The sequence below is a fragment of the Sarcophilus harrisii genome, chromosome 3 (assembly GCF_902635505.1).
Source record: "Sarcophilus harrisii chromosome 3, mSarHar1.11, whole genome shotgun sequence".
Taxonomy (NCBI): domain Eukaryota; kingdom Metazoa; phylum Chordata; class Mammalia; order Dasyuromorphia; family Dasyuridae; genus Sarcophilus; species Sarcophilus harrisii.
The window spans coordinates 209,555,128-209,574,912 of record NC_045428.1 but is presented as its reverse complement, the minus strand read 5'-3'; positions in this window follow the sequence as shown (position 1 = coordinate 209,574,912).

Here is a 19,785-nt window from a genome sequence, read left to right as displayed (position 1 = left end):
CAAAATGGAACAAAAGTTAGTTTATGAAACACTATTAGAGAGGTAAACTAAATTAAAAAAAATACATTTCATACTATTGCCAACAATGTTGGGGGGAGGATTCTGGGAAGATGGTGGAGCCTGTTGGTGAATTTCAAGCTCTCCAAATTTCTCCCATTTATAAAACAAATTTGCACCTCAGGGCAAACATAGACTGGTGAAAAGTCAAAAACAAACAAACAAACAAACTTAGGGCAGAGCATGGTCCTCCTGATACATGCTGAGAAAATCTAAAGAAAGACCTGTCTGAGGATTAACCTGTCTGAAGTGCAAATACCTTGGCTAGCACTGCAGAAACAGCAAGTGAGGACCCCTAGAGTTAGTTAAATGTGGCTGGTATGTCAGCAGTAACCACAGAGACTTTCACCTCCTAGACTGTTTGTCGATTTGGGGGGGAGGGGGGGAGGTGGGGAAGACTGAGTGAACCTTGGCTAATTGGAAACACCAATCCCAGTTGTTCTGTAGGAATACTGCCCTGTGTGAGAAGGAATCAGCATCTGGTGATTGCAGAAGCTGCTGGCTGTGGAAATTGTAGAGGGTGGAGCACTTACATTTGGGATTCCTGGTCAGAGTGGACATCTGAAGGGAAGTTTAAGGTACCATCTGCCCAGCCCACAAATAGAGGTGCTTACACTAATATCTCTTATTTTAAAAAATGAACCCACAAAGAAGAAAGAATCCTACCAATGAAATATATTATGAGAATAGGGAAGACGAATTCATTTTCAGAGAAAATTTAGTTTAAAAAAAAAAGCTTCTACCCTAAAAAATAACATGAAATGGCTTCTTACCCAGAGAGGATTTATAGAAGAACTCAAAAAAATCAAATGAGTGACATTAAGGAAAAACTAAAAACAAAATCCAAGAAAAACAAGAATATTGTGGAAAAAAATTAACTAAATAGAAAATGAGGTACAGAATCTCAAAGATGAAAATAATTTCTGAAAATTAGAATTGGGCAAGGGGAAGCCAGTGAAGCTATGAGAGACCAAGAAATAAAACAGATTATAAAGAATGTTAAAATAGAATAGAATATAAAATTTCTTATAAGAAAAATTATAGATCTAGAGAATAGAACAATAAAAGAAAATATAACAATAATTGGATTACCAGAAAGTTGTTACCAAAAAGAGAACCTTGTTACAATAATGCAGTAAATAATCCAATAAAATTGTTCTGAAGTGATAGAACATGACAGGAATGTAAAAAATAGGAAAAAATCCACCAATCACCACCTCAAAGGGATACTTTGTGGAAAACACACATTATTATTGCCAAATTTCAAGACCCCAAGATCAAAGAGAAAATTTTTCAAGAAACAAACAAAAAAATTCAGATATCATGGAGCAACAATTGTACAAGACTTATCAGCGGCTACAATAAAAACTTGCAGGTGCTGGAATCATTTTATTGACAATCAAAAGAACTATACCTGTGAGTGAAAATATCATATCCAGCAAAATTATCTATAGTTTTAAAGAAAAAAACAAACAAACAAACAAATCACCACCATCAAAAATCAAAGGGGTAAACTTACCATTAATGACAAAGAAATTAACACAATAAATATGAGCTATTTTCCTGTGGCAGCAAGTCTGACAATCTAACCAAAATGAATGAATATTTCCAAAAATATCAATTGCCCAGGTTAACAAAAGAGGAAATAAAATAATTAAATAGTTCCATTTTAGAAAAAAAATAAATTGAACAAATTATTAATGAATTCCCTAAGAAAATATCTTCAGGACCAGATGGATTCATAAGTGAATTCTATCAAACATTTAAAGAAAAATTAATTCCAATACTATGTAAACTATTTGAAAAAAACAGGTAAAGAAGGACTACTGCTAAATTCCTTCTATGACAGAAAATATGGCACGGATACCAAAACCAGGAAGGGCCAAAACAACAACAACAAAAAATACAGACCAATTTCCCTAATGAATATTGATATGAAAATTTTAAATAAAATATTAGCAAAGAGATTATAGCAATTTATCAATAGGTATGATCAAGTGGGATTTATACCAGGAATGCAGGGCTGGTTCAGTAGCAGGAAAACCATTACCATAATTGATCATATCAATAACAAAATCAATAGAAATCATATGATAATCTCAATAGATGCAGAAAAAGTTTTTGACAAAATATAGCACCCATTCCTATTAAAAACACTAGATAGAAAAGGGATAATGGGAGCTTTCCCTAAAATAATAAGCAATATCTATCTAAAACCTATAGCAAGCATTATTTGTAATGGAGAGAAACTGGACACGTTCCCAATAAGATCAGGGGTGAAATAGGATGTGAATCATCACCACTATTATTCAGCATTGAACTAGAAATGTTGACTTTAGCAATATAAAGAAAAAAAGAAATTGAAGGAATTAGAACAGGCAATGAGGAAATAAAACTATCACTCTTTTGCAGATAATAGGATGATCTACATAATAATCCTAAAAAATCTTCCAAAAAACTGTTAGAAACAATTCAAAGCTTTAGCAAAGCTACAGGGTACAAAAGAAACCCACACAAATCAGCATTTGTATATATTACTAACAATACCCATGAGCAAGAGATAGAAAGAGAAATTCCATTTAAAATTATGTAGACAAAATAAAATACTTGGGGATCTACCTGCAAAGATAAATACAAGAACTATATGAACCCAATTATAAAAATACTTTTCAAACAAATGAAGGCAGATCTAAACAATTGGAAAAAATATCAGTCTCTCATAGATAGGCTGTTCTAATATGAAAAAAATGAAAATTTCATTTAATTGGTCTATATGTTCAGTGCCATACTAATTAACTTGTCAAAACATTATTTTATAGAACTAGGAAAAATAATAATGAAATTCATCTGGAAGAAGAAAAGGTCAAGAATATAGAGGGAATTAATGAAAAAAAAAAAAAGAAATACAAATGATGGAGGCTAATCAGTACCAAACCTAAAACTATATTATAAAGCAGCAGTCATCAAAACCATTTGCTACATCTAAGCAATAGAATAGTGAATCATTGAAATAGATGGGATACATGACATAATAATCAAGGCTTATAGCAATCTAATATTTGATTAGATACTGAAATAAGGTCAAAATGGATACACGATTTGGAAATAAGGGATGAAACAATTAAAAAAAAAAAAAAACCTAGGAGAAGGGATAATTTACCTATCAGATCTTTGGAGAATGGAGGAATTTATTACCAAAGAGGAACTAGAGAACTAGAAAGATAAAATGGACAACTTTGATTAGATTAAATTTTAAAAAGTTTGCACAAACAAAACCAACAGAAAGAAGATAAAAAGGGAAGTACAAAGCTGGCTCTATTTTTGTAATAGCCAGTGTTTCTGATAAATATCTCGTTTCTAAAATATATAAAGAACTGTGTCAAAATTATAAGAAAATAAGGCATTCCCCATCTGATAAGTGGTCAAAGGATATGAACAGATAATTTTCAAATGACAAAATTAAAGCCATCTATAATTATATGAAAAATGCTTTAAATTACTATTGAATAGAGAAATTTAAATTAAAACAACTCTGAAATACCACCTAATACCTCTCAAATTGGTTAAAATGACAGGAAAAAATAACGATAAATGTTGGAGGGGATGTGAGAAAATTTAGACCATGGATTTTTGATGGAGTTGTGAAATGATCCAACCATTCTGGAGAGCAATCTGGACCTATGCCCAAAGAGCTATCAAACTGTGCATACCCTTTGACCCAGCAGTGCTATTACTGGGTCTGTATCCCAAGGAAATCATAAAAGAGGGAAAAAGACCCACATGTGCAAAAATGTTTGTAGCAGCTCTTTTTGTGGTAGCAAAGAATTGGAAAACAAGTACATGCCCATCAATTGGGGAATGACTAAACAAGTTGTGGTACATGGAGGTAATGGAATGATGAACAAGCTGATTATAGAAAGGCTTGGAAATATTTTCATGGACTGATGCTGAGCAAAACAAGCAGAACCAGGAATACATTATAACAGCAAGAACGTGCAATGATCAACCATGAAAGGCTTTGTTCTTCTCAGTAATTCAATGATCCAAAGCAATCCTAATGGATTTAGGACAGAAAATGCCATCTGCATCCAGAAAAAGAACTAAGGAGACTGAATGTAAATCAAAACATGTTATGTTCACTTCTTTTTTCTGTTTTTTTTTTTATCTCTCACATGCCCCTTTCTTCTGTTTTTTCTCTCCCAACAAGATTCATAAAGCAATGTATATTAAAAATAAAGTTACCACAGTAAAAAAAAAATCTATAATTCTGAATGAAAAAAAAAAAGTGGACATTCATTGAACTTGCAGATTTTCAGGACTTTCTATCAACCATCCTGATCTTAACAGAAAACTTAACATATAAGTGGCAATATCACATCAAAGATCAATTTTAAGGAACTCAACAGTGACATACTGTTTATATGTATACATAAATATCTTTTCTTAACTATAGCTTGCTTGGGGGGGGGATGAAAGACGGCAAAAAGAATAAAATAAATAAGTTGCACAGCAGAGAATTGAAGAACAATTTACATAGAAGTAAAGAGAAAAAATGAACATTTATGAATATATTTTCCTCTACATATATATATATATATATATATATATATATATATATATATATATTCTTGATCTGCTAATTTGTTATGTATTTTGAATCCTCCCTAATGTTCTGCTGGGTACATGACAATGTTCTCTTTTGTTTTGTTTTATTTTCTTTTGTATTCCTTTTCCATTTTTCTTTTTTTTCCCTTACTCTGTTTTTTCAAATAAAATAAATAAATACAAATTCTTCATTTACAATCTCTTCCAAATTCTTCTCCTAACTTTCCCACCAGACTTTCTTTCATGTCAATGAGATAATACCTTTATTTTTTTAGATACTCAAATCAAAAGTGAGTTGTTAATCACTCACTTTGCTACCCCTACATTTAGTGTTTTACCAAAATCTAATACTTCTTTTTTTCTAATAACATTCATACTTGTCCCTTTCTACTCATTCCTATTGTAAACAAAAATAGTCTCTGGTTTTCAAGCCACAATTCTATGAAATTATGCAGTCTTTTGGCCCTACCTTCCTAGTGCAAGAGCAGAATTTTTTTCTAGAGTTTTTTCTCTTCTATTGATTGTCATGTCTCCTTACTGTCCTTTCTTCTCTTCTTCTCTTGAGTCTATTGCAATTACTATCACCTTTTATTTCTCATTAAGGAAATATTTTCATAGGTTATTCAAATTGGAAAAAAGGCATAAGGCAATTATACCTATCCCAGCACTGACCTTCTAAAATAGTCTTTTGCATGAATTTTCTCCTAAATTTTTTTTAATTACCTTGAGACAGTCCAAAATATGCTTTTGACTGGCCTAGCATCATTCAAAGTAATATATTCACAGATAATGATATATTTAAATGTGATGATAGACTGGCAATGTATTGAACATGTTATAAATAAGTATATATGTATATATATATATATGCCAATTATGTATATTTATTTATATGTACTGTGCATATGTACACATGTGTACATAGACAATAGAGAACTATACTCTGATATCTGTGAGATTTTCTGGGAGTAGGATATTTTTTATTATATATACCCTTTCCTTCTGCTTAAAATTCCCTCTTCCTGCTCTTTATTTTTTATTTTTTTGGAAATTTCCAAGATTCATAATTGTATGGCATCTAACTACTTAACATTATCTGCCAGTGATAACTGAGATAGCCAAATAGTAAGACACACCTGGCCTCTCCTAAAACCATATTATCTGTCTGTCTGTCTATCTGTCTGTTTATCTATCTATCTATATCCCTTTGAATTCATCTATCCTTGTATGGAAGTGATAAAAAAAACTTAGTCCAACTTGCCCATTAACTAAGACTGGGAGGTGAAATTTTGGCAAAATTTGAGTATACCAAGTTTTAGAACAACTGCACACAGAACCCTCTCTCAACCTTTCTCTTTGTTCTGGCATGGCTTGAAGATCATCACAATTAGTAATCCCTATCTGTAAGTGAAATACTACATTATATTTCCCTATGATGATTATATTCTCATTGTATCTTTTACTGTGAATCCTTTTTTTCCTTTTTCCCTTTTCTTTTCTCCCCATTTCCCCTATGACTTTGCCCTAAGTATTCTATTTTAAACCTTAAATCTTTCCTTGTGTGATGTAATATTTCTATTATAAAGCCCTCTTAATTTAAGCATCTCTGGATTTTTTGATCCTTTTCTGATGTCTCTTTTAGGAGAGTTATCAACTGTGATGTACAACATCGGATTCTTTTTGATTATAGCATAAAGTTCACACTTCAAATCCTGGTATTCAAAACTATCTGCAATCTTACCCATAATTGTTATCTCAATGTATATTCCATTCATTAGTTGTGCCAGTGAGTTTTGTGAAATTCAAGAAACATACACAAATTTATACAGAAAATCACATTAAGTTGACCCAATTACATGTTTTTGTTTTTAATAAATAGGTTATGAGTGTATTTAGTAGACATATGTAAACACCAAAGGGAAAATATACATACATTCTCAATTTTCATGTCACCCTGACTCTCTAAGGGAAGTAAAATCACATGTTGAATATCAAGAAATCAGCTCTGATTTCTCTGACCAAGAGTTAATTAGTTTTGGAAGACATTAGAGGCTCCAGGATTTTATTTAAAATTAGACAAAGGTGGCATTTATTTTTTTTTAATTAATTAATCTTAGGATAAGCAATTAAGGCACTAATGATTCTTTTGGAGTCAGAGATTGCAGAGCAGATATTTACCTGTTACTCTAGCTGTTTATGCATATCTCCTATGCCTCCCTTCCTGGTGAAGATGATACTCAACTGGTTTTCTAATTGTCTCTGCAAACAATTCACACCTGTTCTTTCCTTAAATCCTTTACTCTTATTTTTCTTAAGTCTTGCAATTCCTTGTTTCTGCTCATTGCTTATTTAAAGATTATTTCATCAATTATTGGCACACTTTATCTATGTAATTTTAATTAACTCCCCTAGCTAACAAGGATTTTATTTTCTGCTGAATAGATATTCAGCCCTTAGTATAGCACTTATAGCTATACAGTTTCTATAGTCATTATAATTTTCTGTCTTGCATATACATGTACATATAAGAACTATCTCTCTATATATAAATTATATACACATATTGATATGTTGAGCATATATTTAATATATCTTTCATATATATATATATATATATATCTTTTATGTCTTTCAAATGAATTGTAAAACTTAAAAAGAGAAACCAGGCTATATTTCTTTATATTGCCTTGACCCAATGATCTGGATATAGCAACTGCTAAATTTGTTTTTTTTTCCATATCTTTCCTTTTTTCCCCCTTGGGCAATTGGGGTCAAGTGACTTGTCCAGGGTCACAGAGCTAGGAAGTGTTAATTATTTGAGATCAGATTTGAACTTCAGAGTTGGTCCTTTATCCACTGTGTCACCTAGCTGCTCCCATGTCTTTTCTAAATACCTAGCAAACTTTCTTTTTTTTTTTTCATTTTATTGAAAAAAATTTCACATGAAAACTTTTCTAAGACAATAAGCATTCATTTCCCATCTCTCCTACTCCCCCACCCCCCAACTTGAAAAGAAGAGGAAAATACCCTTGAAGCAAACATTCAAAATCAAACAAAAAAAATTACCCCATTGGCCATATCCAAAAATAAATTTATCTCATTCTGCACCTGAGTCTGTGTCTAAAGCTAGGTAGCACACTTCATCATTACATTTCTAGAATCACAATTGATCATTGCATTCTCCAAAGTTCTTAAATCTTTCAACATTGTTTTTATAATTATTTTTTATATTTTATATTTTTCTAGTGTTTTCATAATAAATAATTCCATACAAATCTGTAGAGGGCCACAGGCAGTGGGGGAATTCTGGGTGAGGTATAAGACCCTTCAGCCCAGAGGGAACCTGTTAACAATGTCTGGTTCAGCTGCACATCTCCCTTAAGGGCTCTCAATCTTCCTGAGAAGTCAGGGGGCAGTGACAACCTGTGTTGTAATTGAAACAGAGTTACCATACCAGGTGGCAATCTACATACAATAGCAGTTAGTTATGTGGTCCCCCGTGCTCAGTATATACTTAGTGCATGACCAGTGTTGTTTTGGTTACATAAGAGTATTAGGTTATATAAAAGAGAAAGACCTTGGAATAAACAGACTCCATATTTTAACCATCCTTGGAAGTCTCACCTCATCATTCCTCACTCTAGAAAGCATGGTATGTTTTGAAACCCCAATTTAGAGGCTCTAGAAAGCACACAACACCCTGGTGTGTGTGGGGGTCTAGAAAGCACAGTAAATTTTATGACCCCAACTTGGGGGTTCTAGAAAGCAGGTCACAAAACAAGTGTTTGCAGGTTTTTCAATATTTGTTTCCTTTGTACTTTTCAATGCTATAATTGATGGACAAACCCTTAGTTTCTAGGTCCTTTTCACTGCAAAAAGCAATTTTTATGCACACACCTACATATAAAAAAATTCATTGTAAAAAACAGGACCACCTATAAAATATTTTATATACATCTTTATATAAGAAAACAATGAAGTGCATATATAATTAGAGGAATTTAGCTACTTCTACAATAAATTATATAATATAGAAAGATATATGTAATATTATAAAATATATAAATATTATCATTAACATACACATATTATATACCTAACAAAATGCCTATAGTATTAACATAATTATATTATATATAATTTACATTTTATTATTTAGTTATTCTTTAGTTATATCTGATTTTTTTGTGATGTCATTTGGGGTTTGCTTGGCAAGGATATTGGAGTGGTTTGCCATTTTATCCTCCAACTCATTTTACAGATAAGAAACATAGGAAGTCAAGTAAAGTGACTTGCCTAGAGTTAAACAGCTAGTTAGCAAATGTTTAAGTCTGAATTTGAACTCATAAAGATGACATTTCCTGATTCTAAAGCCAATGTATACCTCCTAAGTACCCATAACTTAAGAATTTGCATAACTAACTTCTTACCACAGCCTTTAACAAAGGAGACTTCAGTTCTTCCTAGAAAAGCAGAAGGAAGTAGAGGGTCTAGTCTAGGTTAGAATTGTATTTATTTAGTCTGTATTCTACTTGCATTATTGCAACAGTCTTATATGTTTAAAATCTATATTACTATCCTTGCCTCCAAACATTTCTTCATGAACAGATTTATTCATATTACTTTTTATTTACAACCCCCCCCCAAAAAAAAAAAACAATAGATAATTTTCTGTCTCTGGTGCATTCACATATCTCTACATTTGCTGACCTTGCCCCCTTTTGTTGTTCCTAAGTCTTCAGTTGTTCAATACATTTTTAAAAAATATACACATTGCTTTATGAATCATGTTGGGAGAGAAAAATCAGAGCAAAAGGGAAAAACCCTGGGAGAGTTTAAAAAAAAAGCAGAAAAAATAAGTGAACATAGCATGTCTTGATTTATATTGTCACCTTAGATCTTTTTCTGGATGCAGATTTTTTATCCAAAGTCTATTGGGATTTCTTTGGATCACTGAATGACTGAGAAAAACGAAGTATTTCATAGTTGATCATCACATATTCTTGCTGAATGTATATACATTTATATGCTCTTTTAAATATTACACTAAAAGATAAAATTTTTAAGTTCAACATAACTAATAACTTCATGATTGTGGGGCAGAGCATGACCACATGCTTGTATATCAAAGATTTGACCTCTTTTCCACTAAATATTAGTTCTATAACCTTCATAGTAACTAGCAAAGAAAGTAATTTATTCAACTAAATAACCAAACAGAAGTAGTAGGATGTATACATAAACCAATTATAACAGACAATATTTCATGATAGAGAAATGGAGATCTCCCATTGAGAATGAGGTACTTCAAAGAAAGAGAGAAATAAGGAATAGGGAAATGATAAAATTATTAGCCTCTCATGTCTTCTCAGAGTCTTTTCCTTCAGCAACCTGAAGTGGGCTTGCCTTATTCTGTGTGGAAACTGGAAGCCAGAAGTGCCCAAAGCAATTCGAAGCTTGAAAGAACTCTAAACATCTCAAAGAAGACTGAAGAAACTCGAGTTCTCCTGTCCTCACCAATTGTGCCCACCCTTCATTTAGACTCAGGAGTCTACAAGTAAGGAGAGAGTCCTTCTCCTACAATTGGCTTTGAGATGGAATTTACATTCCTCCTTTGCAGTAAAATTCTTTGCAGTCCATTACAAATGCCAGTTGGAACTCATCCAAACAACCTGTATGTATACAATATAAATATATATTAAAGCAATATGGGTGATTATCCTGGCATCTCAGACAGTTGATTTTGGGGACTGTTGAAACTGAAATAAAACAAAGGTATTACCTACAAAGAGAGACTGGCCCTGGAGTGAGGTAGACCTGACTTCAAATCCATCCCAAGACAATTCTTAGTTGCACACCCCTGGGCAAGAGACATAACTGTTTGGCTTAATAATTTTCATCTATAAAATGGTAATAATAGTAGCTTCTACCTCCCAGCATTATTGTGAAGATCAAATGAGATAATTATTATAAAGTGTTTAGAATGGTACCTAGAACATAGTATACATTATATAAGTATTTGTAATTAACAGTATATGCAGTGCTGGTCAGTTTAATTAGGTGGCATAATGACTAGGATACTGACATATGCCACAATTAGGTGGCATAATGACTGCAGATAGGAGAACCTGAGTTCAAATCTGATCTCACACATTTATTAGTTTTGTGACTCTGGGCAAGTAACTTAACTCTATTTACCAGTTTCATCTATAAAAGGAACTGGAGAAGGAAATAGTAAACTACTCTAATATGTTTGTCAAAAACAAATAAAAACAAAACAAAAACAAAAACAATAAACAACAACAAAACAAATGGGGTCACATTTGAGAGAGTTGTAAATGACTGAATCAATAGAACAATAACAAGAACAACAATAACTTTCAGTAGACATGGCATCACCTGAAAAACCATTACAGTGATAATGTACCAAACTACATACTGGACATGAAACAAAAGACTTTTCTATAGTATCATAAGATGCAAGCAACTATAGTATACAATCAATCAAAAACAATAATAGCAACTAACAAAGCAAAGTCAACTGACTACAGTAATTACACTATCAATAGATCTGTATACAAAATAGAATTTAACAATGTACAATAGTATATATACAAAACAATTAATAAGCAAATATTCCCATACCATGAATATATATATATATATATATATATATATATATATATATAAAACAATTAAATGAACATGATAGCAAAATTAAAAAGAAACATTCTCAAATGTTTAGTAAGTACTTCACATGTATAACAGTAAATATATAACTGTTAAATGAAAGACATATTTCATAATACTTCCTAGTATTATCACTTAGACATATGCACCTATGTCTTCAGGTTTACTTTTGGACATTATAACTTAGTCTAGTGACTGATCTAATACAAGAGCTAGTAATTAGTACAGATTGATCATCAGAATCCTTATAGACATGTATTTCTTCTAGAGCTGGAATACATGACAGATTGGCTATCAATATGTTCAATATTGGTTGAATCTATAATTGTGAATCATGGTAGCAGTTTTGGGAAGAAAAGGAGCTGCCTTTAGATTCTCTGTAATAATACATAGTTTCCTTAACTGAATATATCATTTTCAATGCTCAATGGACATTTTCTTTTCCTTGGTCTTTTCCTAGGTGAGTTTCAATCAGTTCTTTTCACTTGCTCATTAGAAAGCCCAACCTACTCTCCTATGAGTGATATTTGGTTGCAATAAATAGTCTGGATAGGGTCCTCTCCATTATCTGGGTCTATTTTGTGAACAACAAGTTTTTCATTTCCTTTATTATTTTGCATGGGTTAGATTTCCCTCAATTATCTAAGATGAATCCTTTTAATGTTAAAATTTCTTAACAGAACCCTATCTCATTATTGAACCAGAATAAGAATAAAGAACCCTATTCTTCATACTGTGCTCTGGTATCATAACTTTTTTTTTGATTCTGTTATAGATCTTCTAAAATGAAGCTGTGACTTAGTTGCTAGACATTTCTCAATTTCTCTTTCAATTGAGAGATATATCCTTCATTTGATGTACCAAAAGTCAATAAGTAGGAGTATTTCTTATTCAAACTTGAGCAAATATTTTATAAAGCCTGCAGCATCATTCCTGGCAGAATTGTATGCATGTAATAGAAATTATAATATACCCAATTTATTCAACAGAATGTGTTTAAAACTTTCAGGCTGTGGATCTCCTTGAGGATAATTATAAGAAGTTGTGCTGCATTTCTTGATACCTACCAAGGCCAATATTTCCTTAAATAACTGGCTATTAAGACCTCTACTTTGGTCAGAATGGATCTTGACATGGAACATACATACATACATACATACATTTTTATATATGTGAAGATCACGTATTTTAAAATCAGCCAGAGTCAGGAATTCAGGTTAGGAGAAAATCGTCAATCTTTATTCTCAGTGATGAAGGACCAGAGGTGGAAGAGAATGGGCAATAGCAATGTGTGTAGCTGAGTCAAGAAGCTAGCTAGACCAGCAGCCACATGACTAGCAGCTAGGAGTATGGAACCCAGGCCAATGTCCCCCAGCTTCTCTTCCTGTCTCTCTCTGCCTCCACCCACCAAAATCATCATTTCCTCTACAACACATGGACTTGCAAAGAGAGTGGGCAGGGACCATTCTTTATCCAACATGTATATTAATGAGTAGCCAATTACTATTTACCTCATCGGGACCTCAATTGGTGCATCAACCAAACCTCAGCCCATTACATCTCCGCTTTTTTTTTTTTTAGAACAAGGTGGTCAGCCATCCCTGACTCCTCAGGGAGGTCAGGAGCCCCCGGGGAGGTATCCCCCCCCTAACTTCTCAGGGAAGGGGCCCCAAGGGGTGATCACAGCCTCCGCTTCTGGAAAGGCAGTGGCCTAAAAAGGAATGTCACGCCCTCCTGACATCTCAGTAAGGGAGATGAAAAGCACCAAAGGTGGGGGTTGCTAGCGGGTTTCTGGGCTGAAGGGTCTTAATGACAAACCCATCAGCAGGGGTTTCACAAGCACATAGCAATAATGCAGAGGCTTGGGATGACTCCCCACAGTCAGTGGGCTCTATGTGGTTAACAAACATGTTACTCAAGTAGCAGAATAGCAAACAATAGAAATCAAAGGTGTTGGAAAAGATCACCAAAGTCCTGGGGGGGTATGTAAACAACGTCCACATACACCTTCTTGCAAAAGATATAAAACCAATCTTTGCCATTGCTTCACATGTCAGGGGAATCAATGATCCCCTGGTTTTGAAGTCCTGCAAACGTCTTTTATGTGTTAGGAATCCAATGATTCAACAGATTTTGAGTCCTACAACAATCTTATCATGTCTCAGAATCCAATGATTCCTGAGGGTTTTGAAGTCAACAGTCTTTGATGTCCATAGGTCAAACATAAACTGCCGCTCTTTCAATGGTGAACAATCCCAACAAACCAAAATATTTCTTGGGTCTTCTCCTTTGTTTCAAGGGTCTCTCTTCTCTCTGCAATGTCCAAACAAATATGACTCATTGGCACCCATCGATTCCTTCTCCACCTGTGGAATCAAGCAAACCCTCTCCCCAAAGCAGTTAGCCTATCTGGTCCTTTCCATTCACCACTTTCTGGGTCTCTCCACATCACCTGGCGATTATCTAAAGATAGTGGAGCTGCTTGCACTGGACACTGACCTTCCGGTGGGTTATAAAACCTGTCTGCCGGAGCCAGTGCATCTTTGTCAAAAATCAAGAAGTTAATAATATAAAGAGCTAGATTTAGAAGTTCTCTAGGGTTACCTGTGGCTCCCCCTTTATTTTGTTTTGGAGGAGCATCTTAATTTCTCTCTTTCTCCTCTCCAATAATTGCCTGTCCTTGAGGATTAAAAGATATGCCCGTGGTGTATAAAATCTTATACTGTGCACAAAAGTGTGCAAAATGTTTCGAAGTATAAGCAGGACCATTGTCTGTTTTATTGCTTGTGGCACACCATAATGGCAAATGCTTGTGTGAGGAATTCAGTGACCACTCGGACTGTCTCTTTTGCTGCTGGTATTGCAAAAGTGAATCCCAAAAAGGTGTCTACCACAACGTGGATAAAAGATAGACGACCAAAAGATTTATAATGGGTCACATCCATTTGCCAGATTTCATTGGGTCTCAAACCACGAGTGTTCTTCCCTGGAGGCAGTGTAGGAACATGAAAAGGAAGGCAAGCCGTACAGGCTTTTACTATGCTCCTAGCTTCCTCTCTTGTTATTCCAAATTGTAAACGTAAAGCTCAAGCAGCCTGATGATATTTAGAATGAGATGCCTGGGCTTCTTGGAATAAAGGGGTATTGACCAACATAGTTAGAAGGCTATCTGCCTTTGAATTGACATCTAATATGAGACCTGGAAGTCCACTATGAGAATGGACATGTAATACATAGATCTTACCTGGATGCTTTCTCACTTGCTCTTGAAGTTTCTTAAAGAGCTGATATATATTAGAGGCTGCAAATTTTATTTGGGCTGTGGAAATTCTTTAAACCACACCTACTGAATAGGCCGAATCAGATATTATATTTATGTCTCCTGGATAATAAGGAAGAGCTAGAATGATCGCGTACAATTCATTCTGCTGAGTGGATTGAAAAGGAGTTCTGACTACTCTATAGTCAGATCATGAGAGTACACAGCACAAATATTATGTTTGGATGCATCTGTGAAGATAGTTGGTCCCTTAAGAGGAACTTTAGAAACTTTTTCTTCAAGAATCCATTGAAAATTATGTAATAGTCTGGTTATCTTTAATGGAGACCCATGTATAAAATTTGGAGCCATGGCTAATAAAATTTGCCACTCTGGGATAGTCTCACAACACACATTAATTTGTGTATTGGTATAAAAGGTGTATATCTTGTCAGGTCTTGACCCAGATAATTGTACTGCTCGCTTAGTGGTCTTTAATAAAATTCTAGCCACAAGCACTGGCTAGGGAGTAAGGCTTTGTTCTGGTTGTGCCGGGAGGTTCATCCACTCTATCACACTGTCTCCTTGATGAAGGACTGCTGTGGGTGCCTCTTGTGTGAAAACATTTCAAAGGTTTTGGTGACTCTTTCCAACCATTGGATAAAGGCAATTAACTTCTCCAAAGCCTCTTGAGCTTCTTTTTGTAAGCTGGCGTGGTGAATTTAAAGCACTGTTCCCCTTAAATGTCTTATAAATTTAACTGATAGGTAGTCAAACCTAAAACTGGTCACATCCATTGGATATCTCCTATCAATTCTGAAAATCATTCAATGTGTTTAGCTTTTCTGTTCTTAAGGAAGTTTTTGAATTTAAACACCTTAGGGTCTTTAATCCTAAATATTGAAAAGGAGCATGTCTTTGAATTTTTCTGGTGTTATTATAATTTTAATTCCTTAGTGTTTTCTATGGTCTTTTGTAACATGCTTCTAACATTTGTTCCTCAGGTGCACATCCCAATATATCATCCATGTAATTAATAGAAATTTTAGGAATGCTTTTCTTATGGAGCAAACAGCAGCCACATACATTGACACAGAGTAGGGCTGTTTTTCATTCCCTGTGGAAAACTGTCCATTCATATTTTTATAAGGCTCAGTTGTTAACTGGGCACTGAAAAAAATCTTTTCATATCCTCCTTTCCAGAGGATGAAAGAAACAATCCTTTAATATCTATGACCCAAAGGGCCATTCTCTGGGAACTGGTAGGGATGGAAGTCGGCGAAGAGTTCCCATAGTTTATCTGTTTTCACTTTTCTTAAACCTTAACACCCCTCCATTTCCGATTTCTTTTTACAAAAACATGGGGAATTCAAGGACTTAAGAAGGTTTAAGGTTTGGTCAACTGCTCCTGTACTATATCTAATAAGGTAATTTTATCGTTACTTAAGGGCCATGTTCCACACTGGTGTATAGTTTTCCATTGGATGGGAACAGGTGAAATGTTCGGCCTTAACAGCAGCCCCGCTTAAAAACCAAAGTACTCATTTTAACCCTAATTGCTGTAAAACTTCTTCCCCACAGATTGATGGGTTTTTAACTATAAAAAGGGTAAAAACTCCTGTTTTGCCTTCAAAAGTCCATTTCATAAGGGGCACTAACTTGCTGCTGTTGTCCCCACCAGACATTGGTGTCTGCTTTAATCTTTGGCCAGTGACTGGGCCAATTGGCACCTCTTAGTCCGATTTGGCAGTGTCTCCAACTTTCCAATGGAAGGCTTTTTATAGATTGTGAGCATGGTTGGTGTTGTTCAGCTGTGTCAGTATATTTGTTTTTGGTCTGGAATCAGAATCTGGGTGACTATCCCAGGCTGCTTTTATTAGGATTCTGTTGAGTAAACCTGATGCTACTATTTCTCCTGGGTGATGTCCCTTGTCTGCCTGTATTGGTGACTGGGAATTATCTACACATTCCCCAGTTTCCCACATCAGTGTGTGGATGGAACTGTTTTGTACTACTCTCAGGAGGTAAAATGGTCAATACTGTGCCTGGAGGCAAGGGATCCATAGGCTGGGAGGAACAGATTTCACTTTCAGGGGGTATCTCAGTTGTCTCAGCTGCATACAACTCTATTCTCCCTAATTGTAATCCCTTTCTCCCATCAGGTTGCTTCCTGGCTGGTTGATTGTGTAATCCCTTTCTCCCATCATATGGCTTCCTGGCAGGTTGATCACACTGGGGTATTGGCCGTCTAGGCACTCTCTGGGTGCACCATTGGCTGCCATCATGCCCCAAGTGTTTTTTGCCTGAGGCCCTGGGGCTGGACCCCCCATCCCGTTTCCCTGAACCTGTCTACATTCTGAGGCCCAATGGAAGCCTCTGTTGCATTTTGGACATGGGGTACTGGGTCTTGTTTTCCCACCCTGTTTTCTCACTCTGCCTCTATACCAACAGTGAGCTTTCAGATGCCCTACTTTATCACACTGAAAGCATTGACGTGTCTCTCTAGAAGTCCCTTGCCAGAAGGGACCCTATCTACCCATGTTGGGATCTTGGGAAGTCTGCATCATAGTCTGGCTATAAAAGGCATTTGTGCCCACTGTGGCACAGCGTCTTATGAACTTCTCTAAAGGAGCATCCTTGAGCAGTCCTAGTATAATTCTTCTGCACACCTCATTAGCATTTTCCTTAGCAAGTTGCCTTATTAAAACATCTGTTGATGAATTTTCCCCATTAGTTCTTGCGATAGCAGTCTGCAAACATCCCACAAAGTCAGCAAAGGGTTCATCTGGCCCTTGTGTTATTTTTGTGAAGGCCTCACCTTTGTCATTTTTATTGTGAATCGAAGCCCACGCTTTGATAGCATTAGCAGCAATTTGCTCATATGCTGCTACTGAATAATTAATATGTGCTTTGACAACTGCATAGGGACCTATACCTGTTAGTAGGTCACAGGTGATCGCAGCATGAACAGCATTTGACTATTTTGTTGGGCTTGTATCCTACAGAGCTCACTATATTTAGAAAGCCACATGTAATTGTGTCCAGGTTCTAGGCATACCCTTGCTATAGATTTCCAGTCATTAGGAGTCAAGATTTCAAAAACCAAATTCTGTAATAGCATCTTGACATAAGCTGATGTAGCCCATAAAGAGTGCAAGCCTTTTTCAGGTCTTTGATGATTTCTATGTTAAAAGGGGCGTATCTTCAACTTTCTTGACCGGAGGCATTAAACTGGGAAATTACAGGAAAGATATGTGGCTGGAGCTCCCTCACATCCATGCCCTTTTCTTTGCCTTCATTAAGCCCTCTTGAAATCTACTCATAATTGGATGCTGGGGATACTGGGGGGGAGGTGCTGGTGCTGTCACTGTCCCCCCCACTGCCCTCCTCCCTCCATCCCGGAGGGTGGAGTTGATGGAGGAGATTCAATCACTTGCTCCTGAGGTGGGGCTGAAGCTGTCTCCTGAGGTGGAAAGTCACCACACCCTTGCTCACTTAAGTCTCCATGCCCTGTGGGGATATGGTCATTAATCTCTTCATTGTCTTCCTCCTTAATATGAGGCTTCCCTATTTGGCTACTCCAAGAAGGAGCAGAAGGAGCAGCGGGTTTTTTCTTTCTTCTAGGGATAGGGTTTCTTAGTGCTAACTGAATTATATTGTATAAATAGAATGCCTCGATGGAAATTGAATGAGGATCGTTTTCACTATAATATGTGGACATCTCTTGTCCAACCAGGGACCAGTTATCTTGAGAGATCTGCTCCTGTTCTACGAACCAAGGGGAGATGCGGTTTAATGTACCCACAAGTCTAGCTACCTGTTCCCAAGTTATAAGTAGCCCTTGTCCTTCTATCAGCTTAAGCATGCTTTCTATAGCACCACTAGTAGGTGGGGTTGAAGGGGTTGGGGGCGGGGATGGAGAGTCTTTAGCTAGCATTTGTCCCATTTTAGCAAAAAAAAAGATTAATGGTTTATTTTTTAAGAAAATAAGTTCCCTGTTTTTCTATTAACAATACTCACCCAAGTTCCTGGTCACCGGAGACTTCTTCAGTCCTTGGTTCCCACCATTGGGCGCCAAATGTGAAGATCGCGTATTTTAAAATCAGCCAGAGTCAGGAATTCAGGTTAGGGGAAAATCGTCAGTCTTTATTCTCAGTGAAGAAGGATCGGAGGTGGAAGAGAATGGGCAATATCAATGTGTGTAGCTGAGTCAAGAAGCTAGCTAGACCAGCAGCCACATGACTAGCAGCTAGGAGTATGGAACCCAGGCCAATGTCCCCCAACTTCTCTTCCTGTCTCTCTCTGCCTCCACCCACCAAAATCGTCATTTCCTCTACAACACATCAAGACTTGCACGGAGAGTGGGCAGGGACCATTCTTTATCCAAGCATGTATATTAATAGAGTATAGCCCAATTACTATTACTATTTAGCCTCACGTACTTGGGACCTCAGTGCATCAATTCAAACCTCAGCCATTACATACATACATATATATATATATATATATATATATATATATATATATATAGAGAGAGAGAGAGAGAGAGAGAGAGAGAGAAATACTTTTTTTTCATAATGCTTTAGCAATAGCATATGCTTTTTTGTTTCTGGTTGGACATTTTTATTTATACCTGGTAAATGGTCTTCTTCCAGGAATAGAAAATCAATAAAGAAAAGTTCTGAAGCCTTCCTGGTACTTATATGCTCCAATTATACACTACAAATTGGGGATTTTTTTTTCTTTGTATACACCTTGCATAAATTTTACACAGCTTTGTGACATATGCAGCCATCTTAGACCAGCAAGACTGATTTCTTGCCAGGTCTAGGGTCCTTTCTCAACCTATATGTCCAAAGTCATCATGCAAGACATTCATGGATGTTGTTATATTTTGGGTAGTATCACCTCCTTCCTTATTCTATGTATGACATTAAGCACAGTCTGACAAAGCTCTCAATTATATATTTCTTACTTCAGACATTGCCTCAGAGTTAGGTTTTATGTTCAGAATATCTGTCTTGTAAAATTAGTGTCCTAATTTCTTCCATGTATAATGAAGCTTCTATGTTGTAAGAGCTGTTCCCAACATGCAACGTGTGTGTGTGTGTATTATAATTTGGTTCCCAGAAAGGCATAATAGACACAACTAGTCTCTTCTACTTTTTTCAAAA